Here is a 26211-nt window from a genome sequence, read left to right on the forward strand (position 1 = left end):
TGACTCGGACGATAGCCACAGCACGCCTCCCTACTATCCCCATGCAACAGGACCCACACCCAGCGACTCCGACTACGATCCAAGTGATCCCTTCATGATCACTTTCCTCAATAAACCCCACCACCGACCACCGAACCACACTGACGACCCCGATTTTGTCCCCACACAGCTAGACACCAATTACTGGCACCAAGATAACTCGTTCAGACTCGTCCGCAACGACGAGAGCGACCCCACCTCACACCATGCAGCCCTTTCAGCCCTGATACACTCAAGAGTTTGGCACCCGGGAGAAGAGGACGACCTTGGGTCTGACTCCCAAACAGAGAACCCCTTTGCGACCCTGTTCGCAACCGAGAACTGAGGTGTCCAGATGATGTTTTAAAAGGAACCGCTTGGGAGAAATGGTGTCCTTTCTGATAGAACCTGCAGAATGTTTTATGTTGTTTGTAAGTTTGTTAAATGTTGTATGTCCGACAGGAGAATTTTTTCTCACTGCCCCACGCCTATTCGGCCAAAACCTCTGAGGACTTGCCTACAGAGACTCACCATTGCCAGACACTAGTTCAGCAGAAACCTCCAAGGACTTGTCTGCAGAGACTGGTTAATGAACCAGACGCCCGTTCGTAACTGCCCTTCTGGTTCGAAGGTAGAACCACTACGGCAGCCCCACCACGATGACTATATTTTTTGCCCGTTCTTGTTGGTTGCTCAGGCAGTGGAGAAAGGGCTTGGGACCCGCCCTGCCTGGGAACGCCACTCTGGTCAACTATGCTCGGGTAGGAGAGACACGGCATTGGTAGCCGTCCTACCCGGGGACTCCATCCAACTCTTACCCGTCGCGGCCCATACGCACCTCATTTTGGAAATTTTAGTTCAAAAAGTTTTGTTTTGTTTAAGTAGCCTTTAGGTTGCCACCCACATGCTATTTACATCCTGAAACATTTGGATGGGAAATTGCACAGTCTGCGAGACGGCTCGCACTGGTTCATTATTGGGAAGTGTGTCTTGTCCTAAAATTCAATTTTTGAAAAAAAAATGAGGGAGCCGCACATAGTGACCAATTATAAAGGGAGTAATTGGCACTACAGGACAGACACACTATCCTACGAGATATTAAACAAAGATAGTTACAGACACTATGCTTGTTTCCACAGAACCCCAGAAGCTCCAGGACTGGAGAAGAGAAGAAAGAAAAGGAAAGAGAAAAGCCATGAGGACGTCCTTCATATGGATCAGCATCATACTTATGGACATTTGGTTGCGTGTGAACGCGAACCCATGACTTCAAGCCCCCCAGCCGTTAATGTTTCACTTTCCCGCAGTACCCAGAGCCCAGTCACCAGCGACACCACATCATCTTGGTGTGCCAGGTTTATAACCTGGTACTCTCTGTCCTCTGTAATAGAAACATTACTGGTATTAGCGATACTCTGCTGCATAGTGCAGTCTACGGAAATGGAGAAGGAGAGCCTACCGCGCTCGAATCCCGGTATATAGGATCAGATCCCCTATGTTCGGATACGACCGGACCCCCGACCCCCGCAATCTAAAATAAAGTGCATTCACTTGCGTTTATTGTAAATAAAGAAATGTAAAGAACTGTTCGTGAGTAAATTGTACGATCCTGAGCTTGACTGCCAAGCCAGGAAGACTGATGTATAAACTGCTCTGATTTTGTTGTATGGTTGAGGAAGTTAGGATGATGAAATGTTTAAGTGAGTGTAGTGTATTAAGAATAGTTAGAGGTTCCCAGTTTATTGTTTTGTAATGCATGTCCCTGTTTGACATAGCGCCCTTAGAATTGTTAGTTAAAACATTTTTGCATAGCTATGGTCAGTGCAGAGGCCATGAAGGAAGTGTCCCCCCCAGGTCAGGGAATGGAATGCAACATAGTTATGTGATCCTTCACGCTTCACGTTAGGATCACAAGGAGGGAATGTAGCCTGTTAAAATGGTTAACTCCCGATTTAAAATGGCTAACTCCAGATTTAAAATGGCGAACGGCAAAGGCTGATGGAAAAGTCAGCCAACAGGACACAAACAAGCAGCTGCAGATTGAGTGTGTATTTACCTCTGGAAAGGCCAGACAAGATCGATACCAGCAACCATCAGCATAACAAAACACCAGCCACCTGCATATTAATGAGCAATCCCCGGCAACAATGAGCAACATTTAGACACATAAAGTAAAACCAGACTCTTTGGCACCAGCAGAAGCCTACACAAAGGGAGGTGAACGATCACCTCAAGACCGCCCATCGATCAGGGAACCACTCCAGCATTGGAGAAAATCGAACCAAGTGATTGGGACAAAGTCCAATCACTTGGAATCAGGTCCAGGTTCCGCCCCAAAAGGCGGGAAGCCCCTGGGGACTATAAGAATTAAGCCCAAGTTCAAATCGTTCTTCTTGAGCCGGTCACTCAGCAACACAAACCAACCCTTGACAGTGACCGGTTCAGCCGTCGCCGAAATCCAGTCTGTCTTACTTCAACGCTCGCTACGAGATAGGCGCTCCTAGCTACCAATCTGTACCAACTTCGAATCCCGCAGGCTCAGAACCCGAACGAAAGGCCATTCATTTCCCTGACCTGGTGGGCCAGTTCCAAGTTAAGTATTGGCCTGTTAGCTGTAGAAGTAGCTTAGACATAGAATTTGTACACGAGTAGTGATTACTGTGTATAATAAATGTGCTTTGATTTAAATCTTACTAAGCGGTGTATTGGATTATTAACCATTACTCGGACTTGAACCACGTGGCGGTATCATAAAGATACCTGGCGACTCAAGAGCAAAGGTGATAAAACAGAGCAATTAAACTAAGGCAAAAGTTAGCAACACAATGCTTATTCTGTGGAACCAGTTCTGCAGTGCAAAGAACTGTGGATTATCAATGGAATCAGCAGTAAATAATGTCACAATGTTCCAATAATTGTTTAAAAAAAAATGTGCCAGAACCAGGCGGTTATTTCCTGAAATGTATTGATGTTGTGCTCACAATATGAATGGAAGAGGTTTTTGAAACTTGAGATCACCTGAATTTAACTGCATTAAATGAAGTAACTTAAGCATGAGCTTCTGATGATTTACAGCATTTTTCTTAAATTGCTGAGTTTCCTCTCTCCCATGGCTTCCTGTGGAGAATATGGTGTTTCAACCAAAAATGGCAAGGAAGCAAATCAATCATGCAAAATCTGTTCTTGGATGCATTAGCCAATTTAAGATAAATGTACAATTTGCGACCAAAAAATTGTAAGTTGCCACAAATATATGAATGAGTAAACTGTTTTCAATTAAGGTGCCACAGTAAATCACCAGTTAATTAATGATTGATTCCCATCTGAATCTTATTCCAATTGCCACTGAAGACAAATGAGATTTGCCTTTAATTCTTAAAACCCTTTCATCCAAGGACAGGCTGCAAAAGGTAATTGAGGACATGCATTGATAATGTATGAGAAGTCAATTAACAACTTAACCAGTATCTGACTAAAGTTTAACAGCAACAAGCTATCCCATTTTCAACAGCTGTGCATTGTGAGCGTAGCAGAGTTTTGAATACAACATCCATAATTTCTGGATCAAAGCTCTGGAAGGAATTGCTGTCAAAATGTATTAAGGAGTCAAGCTGAACTCTTCTTGAGATTGCATTCTCCAGATTGGAGAGTTTCCTTCCTGAGAGTAAGAAGGAAATAAAAGTTATTAGGTGTACAAGGCAAAATTAGACACATAAAGGTTTCTAGAGTAATTAATGTAAAAACATGGCAAATAATTCAGATTTCTGACAATGAAGCAACAGAGCCTAACATGAACAAAAGATCCATTTTTGCAGGATGGTACGATTGCAAAAGGATCTCTGGCTAGTGTGGACACTAAAATAGAACCAGTTTGAAAGATAAGTCGGTCCAATGATCATCTCAATGTTTTAAAGCACCTTTGCTTCCCACCGAGCTTAAATTAATGATTTGTGCATGGACAATAAGAGTGAGAATAGCATTTGGTATAGCAGGATACGCATTTATCTTTGAGATTATATTCCTGAGCACCTTTCATGTAGAGCAGCAGTGGTTAGTACTGTGGCCTCACAGCACCAGCGACCCGGGTTTGACTCTGATCTTGAGTGACTGTGTGGAATTTGCACATTCTCCCCATGTCTGCGTGGGTTTCCTCCGGGTGCTTAGGTTTCCTTTCCCAGTCCAAAGATGTGCATGTTAGGTGATTCATCCATGCTGAATTGCCCAGTAGTGTCCAAAGGTTGGGTGAGTGGGAGGAGTGGGCCTGGGTAGGGTGCTCTTTCAGAGGGTCGGTGCAGACTCAATGGGCCGAATGTCCACATTCTGTACTGTAGGTATTCTATGAACCTATGACATGGAACAACCATCCCCATGTTACTGCACAAAGAAAATAGACACAAATTGGCTTCTGTTGTATACAATTTCTGGGGACTAAATAAGTGTTCAGGAGTTTGTGACTTTCTGACTGCCAATGGCAATCTCCCGCTACTGACGTTGGGCCTCTAGAATTTTCCGATCTGGGGAATATTCCTAACCCCAATATTCGGACATCGCTGCCAAATTTGCCATTTGTTCTGCGTTTGTCGAAGTCTCACTTGTGATCTTCAAAATGACTACTGGAGGCCACCGATGGAAAGATCTTTTTAATGGATATAATTCTGTAAAGATGGGAACAAAGAGGATCAAGAGCACGTCCTCCTGGTCCACAGCAGTATGGCACGTTGATGCTAGCCTGGCAGCCACCTCACGCCATTCGCCTCTTCCCCTCCCTCCCCAGGCCCCAGCAGTTTTCAAACAGTCTTGAGTCTTTGGGTCAGTGCTCTGACAGCCATTTCACACGGTTTCAGGCTCTAGCTTAACTTCTAATTCAAATAATGGCATAATGCCATGACTCAAGAGCTAAAATTCAGAACTTTGAAATATCTGGAGCCTTGAAACATTGGATTTTCACAAAAGAGGCAACAGTTGAAACGGATAACTTACATTTATTTACATAACACCATTCACAACTTCAGGGCGTCCCAAAATGCTTTACAACTAATGAAATATTTTGGAAATGTAGGGCGTGATCTACTGACCTCTTCGCGGCGGGCGTGAAAACAAGCGAGCCGGTTAGAGGCCAAAATCGTGAATCACGCCAAGCGCCGATCAGTTTCCGATCTAACTGGTCCACTCCGGTTCGCAAGATTTGGATCCCGCTATGGCATAGCAAGAAACCAAAACTCACCAATTAAGACCAATCTCCATCCCATTAATGGGAAGGATCTCCTATCGAACGGCCACCCCATGATCTAACAACCTATCCAGCGATCGGTCACGGGGGCGCCATTTCGTATACACTTTTTAAAATGTGAAGCTAACGCAATGGCTGGTGTTGAAATCCGAGGAGTTGAGTAGCCAGCTTTGAAATAGGTCAGCTGTCCCAGTGCTCAGAGGGGGGAGCGGGGGAACCCCCAAGGGGGACAGGCTTGGTTGGGGTGGGTGGCCCCAATTGTATACAACAGTGGCCCTGGGCTGGGGTGGGGGGTGGGTCCAGCACCTGTGGGCCAGGCCACCTGGATCTGCCAGCCCTGGTATCAATGTCCTCAGCAATGCCCCTCTGTGAGAAGGCCATGCTCTACAGCGCCTGGCCAATGTCCACGTGTGTGCGGGGCACAGTTCTCAGCGACTGGGCCATGCTCTGCAGTGCCTTGCCAATGTCCCCGGGTGACCGGGACACGGTCCTCAGTGACCGGGACATGCTCTGGAGCACCTCAACAATGCCCATCTGAGACTGGGACATGCTCTACAACGCCCTGGTCAGGTCCACCTGAGACTGGGACATGCCCACCAGTGTCTGGGATATGCCTCCCGGTTTCTGGAACATGCACCAGAGCGCATCAGCAATGTCCATCTAAGAATGGGACATGCTCCGCAGCGCCGCGGAAAGGTCCACCTGTGTCAGGGACACCTCCCCCAGTGGCTCTGACATGCTGTCAAGGTTCTCAGCCATCGCCGTCACTGACTGAGCTACTCTTTGGACATCACCACCCATGGTGATGACACCGTGCTCCAGGCTCTCCACTGCAGTCGCCACCTTAGCAGTGTTGGCCTCGGTGCCACGCATTGCCGATGCAATCTCCTGTGTCCGTAGCTGCTGGGATGCCTCCAATCGTCTTTGGACTTGCTGGAGGGTTGCTGACATCCCCCTCTGAATCTAGCAGCCGCACCCTATCAACTGCAGCAGCTCCAGGATAGTCTGGTCCAGAGGCTCAGCATCTTATTGGGGCTCAGTTCTTGTCCTGGGATCCAGCAGACCTCCGACTGCTGTTTCTGCTGGATAATCCTGCCTCCACCAGATGTGCACCAGCAGCTATGTGGTGCTCATCAGATTGTGCCCCAGAAGCCTGAGCACTACCTTTGTCCACCGAGGTTTGTGTGTCTGTGCTGGTGGAGGATGGGGATGACAGCAATGTTGCATCGATGGTGGCATCCTCGGAGCTCTCCTCCGAGGTGTTCTCTTGGTGGGGTGGGGGACCCCCCCCCCCCGGATGTCCCAGAATAGCCGGCTGGAGATCCTGCGGGAGATTCGACATGTGGCCTGTGAGAGGGAAGGATCATCATCCCGGAATGAACAACTCACATGTGACAGGTCATTTGGGTGGGAGCCATTGGCTCCTCACGTCTGGTGACCGATCTGTCATCAGCCATCCCGTGACCTCCAGGACTCATTCCTCTTATGGGGTAATGAGTCTGAAGTCCAGCTTCCGCCGTCCACCTTGACCCTTTCCTGCCATTGTGTGCCAACCTCCTGCGGTGAGACAGGGGGGGGGGCATTGTGAGCTGAATGTATCAGGCATTGTGTGTGGGGTGGGGTGGGGGACAGGCATGGGCACCACTGTCGGCTATGGGTGTGCAGGTGGGTGCCATGGTGTGCTGGGGCAGAGCGTGGTAGTGTTCGGTGGCAATGCCAGTCAGGGCCATTTGGGGGGTGCATTCGGGGGTGGCAGGTGGGACCGGTGCCAGGGATCTGATGCCACCTCACCCACGCAGCTTATGTGGCACTGGGTGGTGTCCCTCCTGGTCACACTCCCTGCACTGATGGCTGCTGCCACTGTCTCCCAGATGGCACTGGCTGCCCTGTGGCTGACCCTTTGACCCCCTCAGGGGAACAGGGCATCCCTCCTGGACTTGACCACGTCCATGTGCCTGGCCAGGTCGGCAACCCCGAATTGTGGAGGCAACATGGCTGTGTGCTCTCTGGTGTTTGCTCTAAGGAATCGGATTAAGTGCTGCTCCCCCTTGTGAGCGGGCAGCTGCTGGGCGCAGTCCCAGCAAATCAGCTGGCGGGACAATCATTTGCTGCGTGAAGCCCATGGGGCTTCCTGAAGTGGCCTAATTAAAGTTAGATGTGAGTGATGCCCTCGCCGGGTCTGCCATAGGGAAACTTCCGGCATTTCCCACTTGCTACCACAATTCAACCCTTTTTGATTAGATTGCGGCCGTAGTTACTGTTGTGATGTTGGTCTAGTACAATTGTGAATTATTTAAAAATGCCTCATGAGAGTTGAGAGCATCATGTCCCTTAGATAGTGTATTAAGGTAACAATATTGTTCAGAGAAAAGATCCTGAGGTTATTAATTGAATTTACTTTATCACTGGGAACATCTTCCATCAACTCTAATTGACTTTTAAACAACTTTGAAAGGATACACTTGCCCCCCTCAACCCCGCCAAACCTCTGTAGAATCTCAAGTAAAATTGGGCACAACAGTCTTACTTTGGTTTCGACTGGATGCTTGGGCTCAGTCGCTTGGGGACAGTTGGAAGCATATTTTGTAGATTTTGGCTAAATCCAATTGAAAAATCAGGAAAGAAGCTACCAATGCAGGAAATTCTGATCTTAATTCAGTGTGTAGTTTAAGCAAAATGTTTGCTTCTTTGTTTTTAATGCCCTTGCAAAGATGTTCCTCAATCCTTGGAATGCCGTCGGAAAGAGATATTTAATTCCAGATTGTCTGTAGTTGGAGCAGCTATAAATGATTTCAGTCTGCCTGGATTGTGGAATTCAGCCGCGTCTTCATTCCATTTGAAATTCACGCTGTACAAACCAAGTTCAATCAGTCTGGGTGAATTGATTTGAATAAAGTCTGAAGTTGAAGGTAATATGCAAGTGGGGGGAAATGATGAAGAACATTCATATTCTGAGGAATTTGAAACATTGACATTAAAACTCCTTTCCATCAGGGACTGAAGCCTTAAGTGAAATGCAAAATATTGAGATAGAGGGAAAAACAGACCTATGGCTCTTCTTGACCATTACATTCTTTGATGAATTTATTTCACAATAATACAGGATGAACTACAAAAAGAAGGCAGATAGTAGAATTTACTCAGAACTTGGAGCAAATGGAAAAGTTCTCTTCCTGCAATAAATAATAGACACGACTGAAAATAACATCAACTGCCAAGCAGATGTCTTATAGCTAAGTAAGAAATTAGTTCCGGCCTATCAAAGACGTCCACCAAATGTCAGAATTGCCCATATGAAGGGTAAAAAGAGATCTGAACATTGTTACAAATCATTGGTGGAGCTAACCATTCTGAAGAACTTCTGGAAGATTGGGTGTGCAGATAGTTTTAAAAAAGGATTCTGCTGATGTCGACTCTTGAGCATGATGCATTTGAAGATTTTGTGTTAAGCCCTCGGCGTACCCAGACTCAGCCGGAACTTTTCTATGCCACAGACAATTTCAACTAACATATCAAGGAATTTGAAGAATTTACAACCTTTGGACAGAGTCTAAAGCAAGTTATTATTTTTTAAGCGAGTGTTTCGGTGTCATGCTGCAAGTATTACCATGCAGAATCATCCACTTGTTATATAGCTGGACCTGGACCGGCAAAATAGTGCCCCGCATCGGCTGCTTGCGCACCCCGGACCACCCGCACACATTGCCCCCAGCCCCGAATGAAGCCCCCCCCCCTGCCCGCCGATTGGCCCTGAGTTGGCAGCTGCCACGCGAGGAGCCCGGACGTTGGGACCATGAGAGGTCAACGCCGTCGGACATTCAGCCGGTCGAGGACAGAGCATCGCGAGGAGGGCCTCAGGCAATGGCCTGAGGTGGTGGCTACTCGGCGTGGTGTACTCCACGAGTATACCGATTTTCGGGGGCGCGGAGAATTGAAAAACCAGCGTCGCTCCCGATTTCAAGCACCACCATCACAATGCCAACATCGTGGCACCCCCTGCTCCACAACAGCATTGGAGCAACACCCCCAACAATGCCATCATTGAGGCATGGCCCCTCCACATCTCCATCATTGGGGCAACACCACCTCCACAGCACCAACATCGGGGCAACACCCCCCTTCCCTGAGTATTGCAGACCCAGAGGAATCTACCCCTATTCCTCCCCAACTTCACCACTGTAATCTGGGGGATATTCTTTCACCCCCACCCCCTCACCAGTCTCCCTGCTCTCTCCCCACCCCCAGCATTGCAGTCCTGGGACAATCTTCCCCTTACAGGCATCAACCCTCTCCCACACAAATAAAGGAAAGCCCTCCTAAGGGCTGCCCAAAGGGCCTACTCCTGACACTGCCCCTGCCACAGGCTGGCATGGTAAGGTTTGCACTGCCAACCTGTTCCAATTTGGCACGAAAGAGAAAATGCTGGAAAATCTCAGCAGGTCTGGCAGCATCTGTAAGGAGAGAAAAAAGCTAACGTTTCGAGTCCAATGACTCTTTGTCAAAGCTTTGACAAAGCTTATCAAAGCTTTGTCAAAGAATCATTGGACTCGAAGCGTTAGCTCTTTTATCTCCCTACAGATGCTGCCAGACCTGCTGAGGTTTTCCAGTATTTTCTCTTTCGTTTCAGATTCCAGCATCCGCAGTAATTTGCTTTTGTTCCAATCTGGCAGTGCCACTATGTGCCCGAGGGCAGTGGCTGGGGTCTCCTCTAGGGCTATGCTTACCTTTGCACTCAGGGAGGGAATGGAAATTCCCCTGTATGATTGAATCCTTCAAATAACTGTTGCATATCACTTGGAGGTATGAATATTCAGTTAGAGGGGATCATGTGGCGAAGGGATCGCTAATTATATGCAAACGTTTAACAATGAGGTTCTCACCTTTTGTGGACATGACCTTGTTATGTCATCGTGAGAGGCATGGAAGATTAGGAAACGCGACCTGCCTTCGAGAATCTCTTTTCCTGACTTTTGCGATATTTTGCGCCGGGTCACCATTCATGTTGACAGCTAAGGTGGGTGCAAAATCGCACCCCTATAAAGTAATCCAATAACAGTTACCACAGCAGGCAGTTATAACTGTGGTTGCTTCTGAGGTAGAACAAAACAACTGGCTTTACAAAGCAGACTTTCTTCACCGGCACGTCTTGCTGGGAGTTAAAACTGCTATTCCTGCTGTTTGCTGATATCTCAAACAGCTAACCTCACAGACTACTGATATACAGTTTTTCCCTTTTGAACTTCCCTTATCTGAACTAACCTCTTCAGAAGTCAAGCTTAGTTACCTTAATTTTGTGAGTCTATCTTTTAGAATGCAAATGAAAAGTTCACACTTTGCCTCTTTCTTTGCAACTCAAACACCTTATTCAAACTGTTTATGTTCTATTCCCCATTGTTATCCACTTGCCTTAGGTAAACATTTAGTTTCAGTGTTGCTAGGCTCATCATCGTATCAAAAGCACTAGTCCCATTAACACAGCTAAACTGCCCCTGCCCTTAAGCAGCCTACAGTTTTGAGTAGTTTATAAAAATATATAACTAGCGGAGAGCATCTCAATTTATTGGATTTCCCTGATATTTTCATATCATCACTTTTTTCCTGACAACACAATGTTTACCACATCCCATCTCTGCCGATCCTTCACCTCAGTCAAGTATCATAAATAAAATGCTGCAATCAGTTCAGGAAAAAAAAACCTTGAATATTTTTCTCTGATTCCTTAAGGCAATCAAGAAAAGCTTGAGAAAACCCATAACTCACATTTACAACCAAATATTATCATAGATTCCCCTTTAGAGCTGGGAGCATCCCCTTTCAAGTTTCCTCTTAAAGGGCTGCAGGGAACGTACATCCACCACATGTTCAAGTAGAATATTCCGGAAGGCAATAACTCTTGGTGAAAATAAATATTTCTTGGCACCTAACCTTGCTTCACGTTTCATTTTTACATGCATGCAGTCTTATGCTATCCTTATCCATATCAATTAATCCATCCAAACTAAGTGAGATCAATCCCTTTGTCACTTTAATATGCGAGATCATATTAAGTCAAAACCTTGTTTCTCTCAAAATTATTAGCTCTATCTCTTAAAGCCTATAATATAAGTACAAGAGTCCATAATATATGGCTGTCATTCTGTTTTTTCTCCTTTGTACTTTTTTCAGAAATTTGATGTCACTCACAATGTTTTGGGACAGTACTCTAAGGGCAAATGTACTAATGTCTTATTTTGTACACCTGATTTTATATCACAATCCTTTTCACACATACAAAATTCCTCTCACTGCATAAATGCATCTTTTACTGACTGGTCAACAGATAGCCCAGACCAATTTATTTATCTTTTACCATTAATGGATGTAGGAAGTATATTCCCAATGGTGGGGTGTCCAGAACCGGGGGTCACAGTCTGAGGATGCGGGTAGATAATTTAGGACTGAGATGCGGAGAAATGTCTTCACGCAAAGAGTGGTGGGCCTGTGGAATTCTCTGCCACAGAAAGCAGTTGAGGCCAAAGCATTGTATTTTTTCAAGAAGGAGTTAGATACGGCTCTTGGTGTGAAAGGGATCAAAGGATATGGGGGGAAAGCGGGAACAGGCTATTGAGTTGGATGATCAGCTGTCATCACAATGAAGCAGGCTCGAAGGGCCAAATGGCTCACTCCTATTTTCTATGGGTGCGATTCAGCCAAAATATTTCTAAATCGGATTTCGGGCAGGTTTGGTGGGGTGTTTCTTGGCGGCTGCAGTACTGAGATTGACACTGCTATTCAACGGCACTAAGCCGTTTTTGGGGCCTTGTGTAGTTTCTCCCTATTGAGACCACACTTAGAAAGGTTTCTTGCACTGGGGAGCTCAGTTCGCCAGCAGGACTGGCTCCTCACAGATCGGCACAGATCGGGAGTTCATTTACATGCCCCCCCCTTTCAGGATCCCCCCCCCCATTTTCAGGATACCCCCTTCACCCTCCATACCTTTCTTTGGCCACCTCAACCCTCCCCACCCCCAATCCCCCCCTTTCATGGGCATGGCCTCTGGCAGTGCCCGGTGGCACTGCCAGAGTGCCAGGATGGCAGTGCCAAGTTGTCAGGGTGCCAGGGTATTACCCTGCCCTGTCCTTGACCACCCAGGGGGCTTTAATGCCTGCGAGACCCCTCCAAGGTGCCATCAAGCTTGGTCTACAGTTGTGGAAACCAATGCTAAACATAGAGGGTGGTGCGGTAGCACAGTGGTTAGCACTGTTGCTTCACAGCTCCAGAGTCCCAGGTTTGATTCCCGGCTTGGGTCACTGTCTGTGCGGAGTCTGTAAGTTCTCCCCGTGTCTGCGTGGGTTTCCTCCGGGTGCTCCGGTTTCCTCCCACAAGTCCCGAAAGACATGCTGTTAGCTTTGGCATTCTGAATTCTCCCTCTGTGTACCCGAGCAGGTGATGGAATGTGGCGACAAGGGGCTTTTCACAGTAACTTCATTGCAGTGTTAATATAAGCCTACTTGTGACAATAAAGATTGTAAAAAAAAAACCTGGTTGAGTCCTCGCAGGTTCAGCCGTTGTCTTCCAGGCGCCGGGTTCTTCTCCATCCCAGGCACCGTATGCATATTTAAATGAGCCGGGCAATTTGCGATCGACCTGGTGCCTGGCGCGTAGACCGATTTGGGTCTCTCCCAGGATTCACCCATTACGCCGGCTCCACGCCGGGTGCATCGGGTTGGATGAATCACGCCCTATGATTCTATGATACCCTTGTATCTATCTGCCTTTCATCTACATATGCCAGCATTACCAGGGAAATAATACAAGTCCTTTCAGGTTTTTCAAGTTCATATATCATTCAGGCTGTAGGAGGATCTGTTTTTGATAGGCACTGAGAAATAGGCCCTTTGCGTCCATGGTGATTTTAGTGGCTTCTTACTTTGGTGATACCAGGAGAACACCCGAGTAGCTGCAAACATGACGAGGATTCGTCTGTGCCACACAAGGTTCCAGGATAGCTTTGTTGGATTAGAGCCTGTGCCTACTCTTACAAGGCCATCAATATATGGGAGTGCAAATATTCTACAATTCTCACTTCTGGGATGTCAGTTGGGACCCAGTGTACAATTGGCACTTGTGCATATTGTATCTACAAGTGTACAGGCCAAGAGGAGCAGAAGTGGAAGAAGAACCCAACTTGTGGTCTAAACCTGGTCAGGGCCTGGCCTCATGAAAATGAGGGACCCAGAATATATCAGGGGCATTTGGTTAAATGTGGCACCATTTGCTAAGTGTCTATTTGGGGGAGGCATATTGTCCTTCAGAGGATCAAATCTGGACTGGTTAGGCTGGGGGAACACCACAGATGCAATCCCATACTGCTGAACACCATTTCACCTTGCATGACCCCATGAACATTACAATGGCACTGTCAATGTCCATGGATGACTACATCCTGGCACGTAATCCAGGAAGCATGCACGCTGCCATCTTTACCTGAGATTTTCAGGGCTATATTAGCTTACTATGAGCGGCAGAAATAATATTAGGCCCTGATGTTTGAAAGAAAGTTCCTGATTGAAATGGAATGCGAGTTTGTGAACTGACAGGAAACAAAAGTAGAGAATTAAAAAATATATATATAAATTTAGAGTACCCAATTCATTTTTTCCAATTAAGGGACAATTTACCTGTCCTGCACATCTTTTTGGCTGTGGGGGCGAAACCCAAACTGCACATGGACAGTGACCCAGAGCTGGGATCGAACCTGGGACCTCAGCGCAGTGAGGCAACAGGGCTAACCCACTGCGCCACCATGCTGCCCAAAAGTAGAGAAATTTGAAAACGAGATTCCATTGTTGCTTGGTGAATGGTTACTGGAGGCTGTGGAGGCCCCAGAGTCTGGTTATTGGAAGTTGTGGAGGCCCCAGAGTCTATCAGGCAAATAATATTTACTATTTCTCTGGCGTATAATGTAGTTTAGGTAGGAATAAGGAAACAAAAACCCCCTTCTTGCTAATACAAAATTCTCCCTTGTTTATTAGGACTGTTGTTTTTGTGTCAAATTATTCGTGTCCATGTCCTTCTCCATCCCTGACAAGCTTGGATAAGTTACTTAATAATTTCCATTAATTAAGCCAGGCATGAAGCTAACATTAATGTTTCTGAAACTGTTTTGTCAGAAGGGTTGCTGTAAATCAGTGGAAAAGTCTAACCTCCAAATTTGAAAGACAGGCAGTTGAGAATTTACAGTTCACAGTGATAATTCTGTGTTGCGTGAATGGGAATCGTCCATCTTGAGATAAAACAGATGCAAGAAGCTGCACACAATTGTTAATCTATGTTAGAGGTTCTCAAATACATAAAGGATACCAGCACACACTCTGACGATCCAACAGTGGCACCACAAGCATGAACAATGTAAGGATCTAGAAACCATTGCATTTTCTGTTCCTCGTTTGACTAGAAAGCAGATGCTCAGGTATTTGCAGTGATTGTTAATAACTTGCATTTAAACAATGTCATACACTTATCGAATATAAATCCCAGCACAGACTAGTTGGGCTGAATGGCCTGTTTTTGTGCTGTATATTCTTTGTAAGGACCAATGTGCAGTTCCAAAGAGGATCCAATGGCGGGATTCGAATTCTGGCGCAGTGCTCTCCCGCCCACAGCGGGATCCTCCGTCCCGGCAGCCGGCCAATGGGGTCTCCCCACACCGCCGGGAAATCCGCGGGCGTGTATGCTGCCGGCGAAACAGTGGATCCTGCCGACGGAGAATCCCGCCCCCCCAGTTTTGGGGGCTTATAGGAGGTCTGAAGTCAACGAGGGAGGCAGGAATTTCAGCAGCCCATTTTCTGAAGACTATTCTTTCACCAGCATAAACGCTTGGTAAACCTAAGGGAGGTCAGAAATTAAAGATTGTTAACCTCACAGAAATTAGGAACACAGCAACAGGAGTAGGCCATTCAGCCCTTGGAGTTGCTCCGTCATTTAACACGATCATGGCTGATCAGTCACTTCAATGCCTTTTACACCCACAATTAGCAATAACTAATGAGGTAACCTTTTATAATCTCACTTAGAACAATTATGAACTGAACACTTAAGAAGGGAACAACTTGATTGACTGTCATTCCCATTATTGAATTTGGGTTTCACAATGCAAGCCATCACTTTTTGAATTTACCTTGACGTAAATACATCTGAGTCACGGAATTGTTGCAGCCTCATTCTGAGGTCAACGCGGGTAGAGTAAACATCTCCTCTGGCTTTCTGCTAAAAGCCTTTAATGACGTGTAAAATAATTTATGACTTATTTGTCATACAACGCTCACTGCAGAAAACCTGTTCATTTCAAAACAGCCGCTTACTCCGCCAATTGATATATACCATGGGCTCGAAGGCAACGTTATTTTGCGCAATTAATTTTTCTTCTGATAGAATTGAGTTTTACCAGCCCTTTAATTCAACTGTTTCTCAGCTTTGAACAATTACAGTGCTAAGGCAATGTAATCCACAGTCACCTGAGCACAAATATATCACTGATTTCCAAAAGTGCGTCTTTGGAAGTAAGTGATTTTTACAGAAAAAAAGTAGTTTCATTTTCGTGGTGCCTTGTCACCTCCTCAGAATATTCGAAACAGGCTTTACAATCAATAACAGGAGTAACTTGGATTTATACTGTATCGTCAGTGTAGGAGAAATGCCCCAGGGGATAAACCAAATCCAAAAAAATGTTGTATTTGTTTCAAGGCAATTGAATCCTAAAGCACCATAACTGGGAGCTACTTAACAAGGCGGGGAATATTGGTTGTTTTTTTGGTAAGCATGTACTCAGTGATACTTTCTCTCGCTTAAAAATGCTTTTTCCCCTCATTGGCCTAAGAATTGACTTGAAACGATGAATGATGCCGAGTTAGAACAGAGTGTAGCAAAGAGATACGGGATCAAGTTTTTTCCACAGAATTTTCAATGGGTTTACCTGGCCTCTGCCCAGTTAAATAGTTTTCCACGAGTCCCCACATTACTGGAAAGACTTGGTATTCATGCAGATGGATTGCATTAATACAGATGGAGTTGTGGAAAAGCCACTCAATCCAGTTTCAACTGGCCTGCTAAAGGCTGAAAATAATGTTTAAAAAAAAGTTGAAAGAAAAAATAATTCTTCTCACTTGAGACGACTATGCTAATGTCTACAATCAAATAAAACGCGGGTCCCTCCTGCCCATGCACAATTAACTCCGAGCCAAATACCATGGGCAGGATTCTCCGTTCCTGAGACAAAGCATTGATGGCGGGGCAGGATTCGTGGACATCCACGACGGCAAAACTGGCACCGCACCTGGGCCGATTCTGCAACTGTTGGGGGGTTAGCACTGGTGCCACGTGAAATACGATTGATTCCAATAAGCAACGGTGACGGATTCCCAGGATTCGCGATTGACACTCAGGAGGCTGACAAGCTGCAGCCGCATATACACACTGCACTCCCCACACACACCATGTCAGCCAACAAGATGGCACTGGTTGTGCTGGAGCACGCCCATGCAGCCGATGGGTCGGCTGGGGCCAGAGGGCACCTAGGGGGGTGGCCTGAGGGGGACACCCATATGACCCTTGGCACTAAGTTCACAGTGGGCAGTCAGCAGCATGTGCAGCTGCATGGCTGCCCGGCAGTTTGCGGCAATGGTGTTCCGTGCCCGTCCCCAAAGCCTTCCTCCTGGCCACCCCCCTGTACTCCTCCCGGCCCTGGCAGAAACCCCAAGGCCAGCAGCACAACTGTCAGCAAACTATGGCCGTGTACTGTACATGCAGTGTGCAACGCATTGACGCCGCTTGCGAGGCGATGGAGAACTGCCATTTGTCATGAAATCGGCACCTGCCACGATTTTGCCGTCAAAACAGATTCTCCGCCCAATCGCCTTTCCTGATTTTGGCGTTGGCCAACGGAGAATTCTGTCCGTTATGCAGAAAGTGAATGGTGCGACAGCCAATGCTGTTAGCTGCTAAGAGGTGAGAGGTAGTCAGTGGCATCCGGCACACAGAACTATAGCAGGGTGTCAGGAAAACCAATTGATGTATGATTAGAAGTGTAGTCACTGTTATAATGTCGGAAATGCGGCTGCTAATTGTGTGCACAGCACAATCCCACAAACAGCATCTCCCTTACCTACTAATCCTTCCTCCCTTCCTTGTTCAGCCTCCAGGCAACATGCACCACCCCCCACCCTGCCCAAGGATAGGCTGGCATTTACAGACGCTCTCCAAAGAGGACAATGCCGCAGCAATTCGTTGTTAATCGCGGAACAAGTTTTAAACTGATATTTGGCCTCGTGCCAAACTGATCTCCTGCCACCCACCCAGCTTCCCGCTGCTGGCAGACCCGGAAGACTACACTCTTAGCGTGCAAATAAATAATGCAACGGTCAAAAGATTCCATTTTGCATCTGAATGTATCCTGCTCCTGAAAAGAACATGGAGCTCATCAAGATTTGTGGCACATCTTCATTCCCGATTGGCTGATCAAATCCTCTTGGTGGGTACCTGTTTATTTTTTGGAGTGTGTTAGTTAGGGGTGGGGATGTTAATAGTGAAGGCAGTGAAAGCATTCCACAAAATGGCACACAAAATACTCTGAAGAGGAAGACCAAGTTTCTGGGAACTTTGCCTCATTTGACCCAAGGGAGTGTACAATCATTTGTAAGTGGATCTTGAAAAGCATTTTTGTCATTTGTTCAGATGGCACTTCTTTAGATGGGACAGCACGGTGGCACAGTGGTTAGCACTGCTGCCTCACACAGCCTCGTGTTACTGTGGAGTTTGCACATTCCCCCCGTGTCTGCGTGGGTTTCCTCCGGGTGCTCTGGTTTTCTCCCACAGTCCAAAGATGTGCAGGTTAGGTGGATTGGCCATGCTAAATTGCCCCTTAGTGTTGAAAAGGGTAGGTGGGGTTATTGGATGACCGGGACAGGTGGGTGGTGGGCCTAGGTTGGGTGTTCTTCGAGAGGGCTGGTGCAGACCTGATGGGCCGAATGACCTCCTTCTGCACTGCCGTGATTTCATGATTGTGTGCCTTCCTGCACTGCAGAAGCAGAAAACATTACCAGCAGTGTAGAGAAGGTTAGCCAGGCTGCTTGTGAAGATCCTGAGGAATCATTACTGTCTTAGCCCTCTTATCTTGTAAGTGCTTCCTTTTTGCAAGAAATATTAACGTTTCCAATTTTGATAATAAAGCATTGAAACAAATCGTTACCTTAATGTGGTGATGTGTACAACATGCTGGGAACTCTCAATTTTATTTTGGCTGATTATGGACAAGACAAATTCAATTCTGGGAACGACAGGAAAACAATCCATCGAAATGGCCATTACTTAAGTATTGGATGAGCAATTAAACTAACATAAGAGATAAGAAACATGAATCCAGAGTTGTAATGAATAAAACTGGCCTGCATTAAGAGTATGGACTTAATTGATTTAAATTAATTTATTAATGCTGCTATGGGTCTGGGTTTACAGAACCCCAAAGTGTTTCATGGGGTTCAACCGACCCACAACTTTTAATAGATTGTGGTGTGGAAAGCACACGGCGTACTCTCCAGGTGTGATACAGCAGAACTGGACAAAGGTTTTTTTAAAACAAAACAATGTTTATTCTATGAACTCAAGTTAACCTTTTAAAAACAAACATTGAATATCTTAACACCCATTACTCCAAAGATAACCCCAAAAGACTACAACACTAAATAATCCTTCAAACGGTTCCTTTAAACATCCAAAAGACTTCAAACCTTCAAACATAATAACACATTAGGTTACATTCAATATATTTATACTCTTTGGATTGCAGACATCAACAGACCAGGTCTGATTTTCTTCCTGCAGCTGTCAGCAAAACACACAGACACTCCCAGCTGCCTTCTCAAACTGAAACTCAAGAAAGCAGAAGTGAGCTCAGCTCCCCCCACTCTCTGACATCACTTCAGTAATATGATCAGCTCCATTTCTTAAAGGTACATTGCTTAAACATCCATTTCTTAAAGGTACTCTCACATGACACCTCCCCCCAAGAAAAAAAAACCCCATCAACTTCAAGGTGGTTTCATTTTTCACCTTTGCACCATCAAATAAGAAATGCACACAGTAAAAACTCTTTACTGATTCAAAAAAAAAACCCCACACGCAAACAGGTATAATAATACAGTCCATTTTTTTTTTTGTTCTTCTTCCTCCAACCGAAATCCTTCTCAATTGACAGTCTCTTTGAACAATAAAGTCTCTGCACGATCCATCCATTCCTCTACGCCTCGGCATTTCTCTTTAAAGTTAGATACTTCAGTTCAATCTGATCACTGAGTCCCTTGCAATTCTCCAATACAGGAGTATCGGTTACCACAGCTTTCAGGCAGTCAAATGCCTGTTGAAACTCCGCTGTCCATTGGAATTTGTTACGCTTCTTGAGCAAGTCCATCAGTGGAGTGACCACACTGCTAAATTTTGGCACAAATCTCTGGTACAATCCACTCATACCAAGAAATCGCATGATTTCCCGTTGTCTCAAGGGTATCGGAAAATCCCCAATAACCTTTGTTTTCACATCCCGTGGGACCAATCGACCCTGTCCGATTGTATGGCCAAGGAAAGTGACTTGGGCTTTTCCAAATTCACATTCGGCTAGGTTTATCACCAAACATGCCTCCTGAAGTCGATTGAATAACTCCATAAGATGTTTTAAATGTTCTTTCCATGTCTGGCTGAAAACTACCAGATCGTCGATATATACCGCACAATTGGGTAATCCTGAAACGACTGTATTAGGTAACCGTTGAAATGTGGCTGGGGCTTTGAACTTTGAACTGGTATATACCATCTGGAGTCACAAAGGCTGAAATCTCCTTTGCCCTTTCGGATAAAGGTACCTGCCAGTAACCTTTAAGTAAATCCAATTTAGAAATAAAAGCGTATTGTCCCACTTTCGCAATGCAATCCTCCAAACGTGGGATAGGATAAGAGTCCGTTCTTGTAACTGCATTCACCTTTCTATAGTCCACACATAACCATTGGGTACCGTCTGGTTTAGGAACCATCTCTATGAGTGAGCTCCATTGGCTGCAACCCACTTCAATTATGCCATTTTTAAGCATACTCTCAATCTCTTTGTCAACCTGTGCCAATTTTAAAGGATTAAGTCGATATGGATGTTGTTTGATAGGAACAGCATTCCCCACATCTACATCATGTATAGCCATTTTAATACTTCCCAATTTATCTCTACAAACTTGCCCATGTGATATCAATAACTCTTTCAGGTCAGTTCGTTTTTCCTCTGGAAGGTAACTCAACAATTTATCCCAATTTTTAAGAACATCCTCATTTTTCAATTTAATTTGAGGTATGTCAAATTCACAGTCATCTGGATTTGGTTCGTCACTTTGAGTTAGAATCATTAAAACCTCCTTTTTCTCTCCTTCCCTTTCAAAGTACCTTTTAAGCATATTCACATGACACACTCAGTGAGTCTTCCGTCTATCTGGTGTTTTTACCACATAATTCATCTCACATAATTTCCTTTCAATCTGATACGGTCCACAAAACGTAGCTTTTAAAGGTTCAACTACCACTGGTAACAACACAAAAACTTTATCTCCACTGGCAAAACTACGAACATTGGATTTCCTGTCTGCTGCCCGTTTAATCACATTTTGTGCACCATTCAAATGTTGTCTAGCCAATTCACCTGCTCTATTTAATCGTTCCCTAACATTTGACATGTAATCCAATAGTGTAACTTCCGATTTCTCACTCACCAATTTTTCCTTAATCAATTTAAGTGGTCCTCTTACCACATGACCAAAAATTAGTTCAAAAGGACTAAATTTGGTTGCCTCATTAGGTGCATCCCTAATTGCAAACAGTGCAAATAGAATTCCGTTATCCCAATCCTCTGGATAATCTTGACAATAAGCCCACAACATTGTCTTTAATGTCTGATGCCACCTTTCTAACGCGCCCTGCGATTCTGGATGGTACACAGTTGATTTAAATTGTTTTATTCCTAAACTACCCATAACTTCTTTGAATAACTTTGAGGTAAAATTTGATCCTTGATCCAATTGAATTACTGTGGGTAGTCCATATTAGTAAAGAATTTAAGTAATTCCTCCACAATCTTTTTAGCTGTAATATTACGTACTGGAATGGCCTCTGGAAACCTAGTAGACGCATCCATTATAGTCAAAAGATATTGATTCCCACTTTTTGTTTTAGGAAGCGGTCCTGCACAATCAATTAGGACCCTTGTAAAAGGTTCCTCAAATGTTGGAATGGGTATTAAGGGTGCTGCTTTTATCACTGTTTGAGGTTTCCCTATCACTTGACATGTGTGACATGATTGACAAAATTTAACTACATCTTTATGTAGTCCAGGCCAATAAAAATGTTTCTGGATTTTAGCTTGAGTTTTCCTTATCCCCAAATGACCTCCCACTGGTACCTCATGTGCAACTCGCAACATCTCCTTTCTATACCCTACCGGCAACACTACTTGATGAACGTCTGCCCACTTTTCATCCGCCTGCATATGTACAGCTCTCCATTTTCTCATCAAGACATCACTTTTACGGTATAACACTCTGGTATACTCTCAGATTCCTCTTCCATATATGCTTTCTGATATATCCGTTTTATTTCTATATTTTTCTGTTGTAACTCCGCCAATTTTCCTGAACTAAAAATATCCGCCTCATCTTCCACCTGTTCTTGTTCTTTTTCAACCATCTGATCAAAAATCATTTCTGATAATTGCACTTCAACTTCATCTTCACTCTTTGATTTCTCCTCTTGTCTTAACCTGTGACTTTGTGACCTTGTTACTACACAATCCGGAAAAATCCCAGGATATTCATCCTTCAATGCTTCAGTTGTCTGATTTTCCACTGGCTTATCAACCACAGTAGGCATCACTCCCACTTGTGATCCAGCTATATCATTACCCAAGATAAACTGTATTCCTGGACAAGATAGTTTCTCTATTACTCCTACTACCACTTCACCACTCTTCACTGGACTTTCCAACCTTACCTTATGGAATGGAACGCTACTCCTCTCACCCTGAATTCCACATATTACCACCTTTTCTGGCAACATTCTTCCCAAATTACATTATTCCTCATCTCTTACCATTAAAGATTGACTAGCTCCTGTATCTCTTACAATTGTAACTTCTTTACCTGCTCCTCCTGATACACATGAGTAAACTTTACCCACACAAGTAAATTCTTTAAAGACATCTGGCACTTTCTTCCTTCGCTTCCCTTGGGCTTTCCTTTACCACTTTAACAAACCCCACTGTCTTATCCTGTTTTACCACATCAGCCTTCCCAGTGCTTTTCTTCAACCACCAATGCTGTGACTTTATATGGCCTAGTTTATTACAGTGAAAACATTTGAAACTTTTCATTTCTCTTCCACCCTCCTGGATTTCTTTTTTAATCTGAGGTACACTCTCTTTATTATCTCCCATCAGATCACCTTTACCTTTACCACTTGAGTATTTTTCATGTCCCCAGTTTCTATCCCTCACTGGCTGAAACTGATGTCGGAAACCAAGCCTTGATTTATGAACTAATTCATAATCATCTGCCATTTCTGCTGCTAATCCTGCAGTTTTAACCCTCTGCTCTTCCACATGAGTTCTCACTACATCAGGAATTGAATTTTTAAACTCCTCCAAAAGTATAATTTCTCTGAGATCTTCATATGTTTGGTCTATTTTCAAAGCCCTTATCCACCTATCAAAATTACTCTGTTTGAGCCTTTCAAACTACATGTATGTTTGACCAAATTCCTTCCTTAAATTTCTAAACCTTTGCCTGTAAGCTGCAGGCATTAGCTCATATGGACCTAAGATGGATTTTTTCACCTCCTCATATGTTCCGGGTACCTCCTCCGATAGTGATGCAAAAACTTCACTAGCTCTACCTACCAGCTTTGTTTGAATCAGTAATAACCATATGTCCTGTGGCCATTTCATTTGTTTAGCTATCTTCTGAAATGAAATGAAAAAGGCTGCTACCTCCTTCTCGTCAAACCTTGGCAATGCTTGGACATATTTAAATAGATCCCCCACCACGTCTTCGACTATGACGCTCTGTCTCACTATCCTCACCAATCTCATCCAACTGTATGTTTCCCTTTGCGTCTGCCAATTTTAACTGACTGTCATGTTTCATAGCCATTTTATGAAGTTCAAACTCTCTCTCTTTTTCCCTTTCCTCTCTATCTCTTTATTTTTCTTAGTTTCTTTCTTCTCTCTCCTTTTCTTTTTCCTCTCTATCTCTATCTTTGTTTCTTCCTTCTCTTTCCTTTTCTTTTTCCCACACTGCATATTCAAGCTGCTTTGGTTATTTTTCACGTTCAAATTGCTTAATCTGCAAATGGAGCTTTGCCATTTCTAATGAGTCAGAATGTATCTCAGGCAAAATTAAATGTTCAGCTACCGTGGTAAGTACCTCATCTTTTCGCATTTTGCCAAGCAAAGTTAACTGCAATGCTTTTGCCAAATCTAACAGTCTGCTTTTAGTCTCTGTCCGTAAGGTATTGCGTGTTACTGTGTCCACCCCCAAGAACTTCTGAGCCTCTGAAAGAGCCATTGTCCACAACACACTCCCCACTTAAACTAAAATACCACACCTGAAGAGCAACCATAATATGCTCACCCCTCACTGTCTTTAAGTTCGTTAAGCCAATCCAATCAATAGACTTTTAGCCCCCTCGAGACCCCAATTGTTATGGGTCCGGGTTTTCAGAACCCCAAAGTATTTCATGGGGTTCAACCGACCCACAACTTTTAATAGATTGTGGTGTGGGAAGCACACGGCGTACTCTCCAGGTGTGATACAGCAGAACTGGACAAAGGTTTTTTTTAAAACAAAACAATGTTTATTCTATGAACTCAAGTTAACCTTTTAAAAACAAACATTGAATATCTTAACACCCATTACTCCAAAGATAACCCCAAAAGACTACAACACTAAATAATCCTTCAAACGGTTCCTTTAAACATCCAAAAGACTTAAAACCTTCAAAAATAATGACACATTAGGTTACATTCAATATATTCATACTCTTTGGATTGCAGACATCAACAGACCAGTTCTGTTTTTCTTCCTGCAGCTCTCAGCAAAACACACAGACACTCCCAGCTGCCTTCTCAAACTGAAACTCAAGAAAGCAGAAGCGAGCTCAGCTCCCCCCACCCTCTGACACCACTTCAGTAATATGATCAGCTCTATTTCTTAAAGGTACATTGCTTAAACATCCATTCCTGAAAGGTACTCTCACATGACAATGCATAAGTTTGTTGTAGCAGTAATTAATAATATGCACATTCGGGGAAGATGGAAGCATTGTGGTAATGTCATCAGACTAGTAATCCAGAGGGAAAAGCTAATCCTCTGGAAGCATAGGGCTGGATTCTCCATTATTGGGAGTATGTCCCCATGCCGGCGTCAAAACGTTGAAATTTCACGCTAGAAAACCCGGCGTGAAAGGACCACAAATTCTTGGCCCTAGCAGGGACCCGGCACAGATCTAGCAGCTTTTGCTGCAGATACGGGCCCCCGCATTTCCAGGTCGGAGGAACGGTGGCGGCCTCCAGCGGCCGTGCCATGCTCTATGGCTGATTTGGACCACGGAGCTGGACCCAGAAAATAAACCCACCGACTGGCCGCGAGCCCGACCCTGTCCGCCTGCACATTCCCTGGCTGCCTATAAGGCTCCCCCTGCCCTCTGATCGGCCAGCTCCCAACCAAGGCGGCCGCGGACTTAGTCCGCAGCCGCCACCTGAGTATCCCGACTGGCTGGACCATATTAGTTCCACGCCATCGGGACTTTGGCCGGTCGGGGGCAGGGAATGATGGAGCGGGCCTCTGACAATGGCATCAGGGAGGTCCTAGGCGGCACAGCATACTCCCCGAGTACACCGCTTTTCGGGGCCCACAAAATCGGGGAACCGGCATCGGTCCCAATTCCGTGTGGGAAAATGGATTCTCCGCCACCGCGCCGGCCGCGATTTTAGCGTCGGGGTGCGGAGAATCCAGCCCATGGTGTGGTGATATTCCTGTGCACAACTCTGCATACAGTTAGTAATGTGCCCTCCAACCAGCTGGTGGCGATAGTGATCCATCACATGACTCAAGACAACAGCCTATTGGTAGTAAGACGTACAAGACAATAGTCACACTTAGAGTAGCTCTAGGGGAATTCACTGAATTAATTTAGTAGACATCATCTGTACTGTAGTTCCTTAGTTATCTTTTCCATGTGTTTATTAATAAGTCATCTTTATAGTTAATCAACTATTTGTTTTGTGTACATCATTACAACGGTTACGTCACAGAACACAACACTTGGGTCCAAATTCAACGAATTCAAACCTGCAATTATAGAAAGCTAGCCACAGTTGGTGACGATGAAATTATCAGCGAATATCAAAAAACCCATCTGGTTACCGATATCCTTAACCGGTCGGGCTTACTTGTAACTTCAGAATGTAGTTGACTCTTAATTATCTGCTGAAATGGCCAAGAAACCCCTTCAGTTCAAGGGCAATTAACAAATGCCAATGATACCCACATTCCGTGAAAGAATTAAAAAAAATACCTGGCAACTCCTCCTGAATGGATACAAATTTGCCGCACCTACAATTCTGACCTGGGCTTGCGGCCATGTTTATTGGTTGGACTGACTCAGAAAAATTATTTGGGCCATAATTCACTTGCATTTTGAATCCTCTGGAGGCTGCCCAGAGACGGGGGGCGGGATTCTCCGCCCCCTGCCGGGTTGGTGTATCGCCGGGGGGGGGGAATCTGCGGCTCCCGAATTCTCTGGCGCCGGTTTTCGGGGGTGGGGAAGGGGATCGCGCCGCGCCGGTCGGGAGTCGTTGGCAGCGGCCCCCCCGGAAATACTTCGGGCCCCGATGGGCCGAGCAG

This window comes from Scyliorhinus torazame, chromosome 22 (genome assembly GCF_047496885.1).
Source record: "Scyliorhinus torazame isolate Kashiwa2021f chromosome 22, sScyTor2.1, whole genome shotgun sequence".
NCBI classification, from domain to species: Eukaryota; Metazoa; Chordata; class Chondrichthyes; order Carcharhiniformes; family Scyliorhinidae; genus Scyliorhinus; species Scyliorhinus torazame.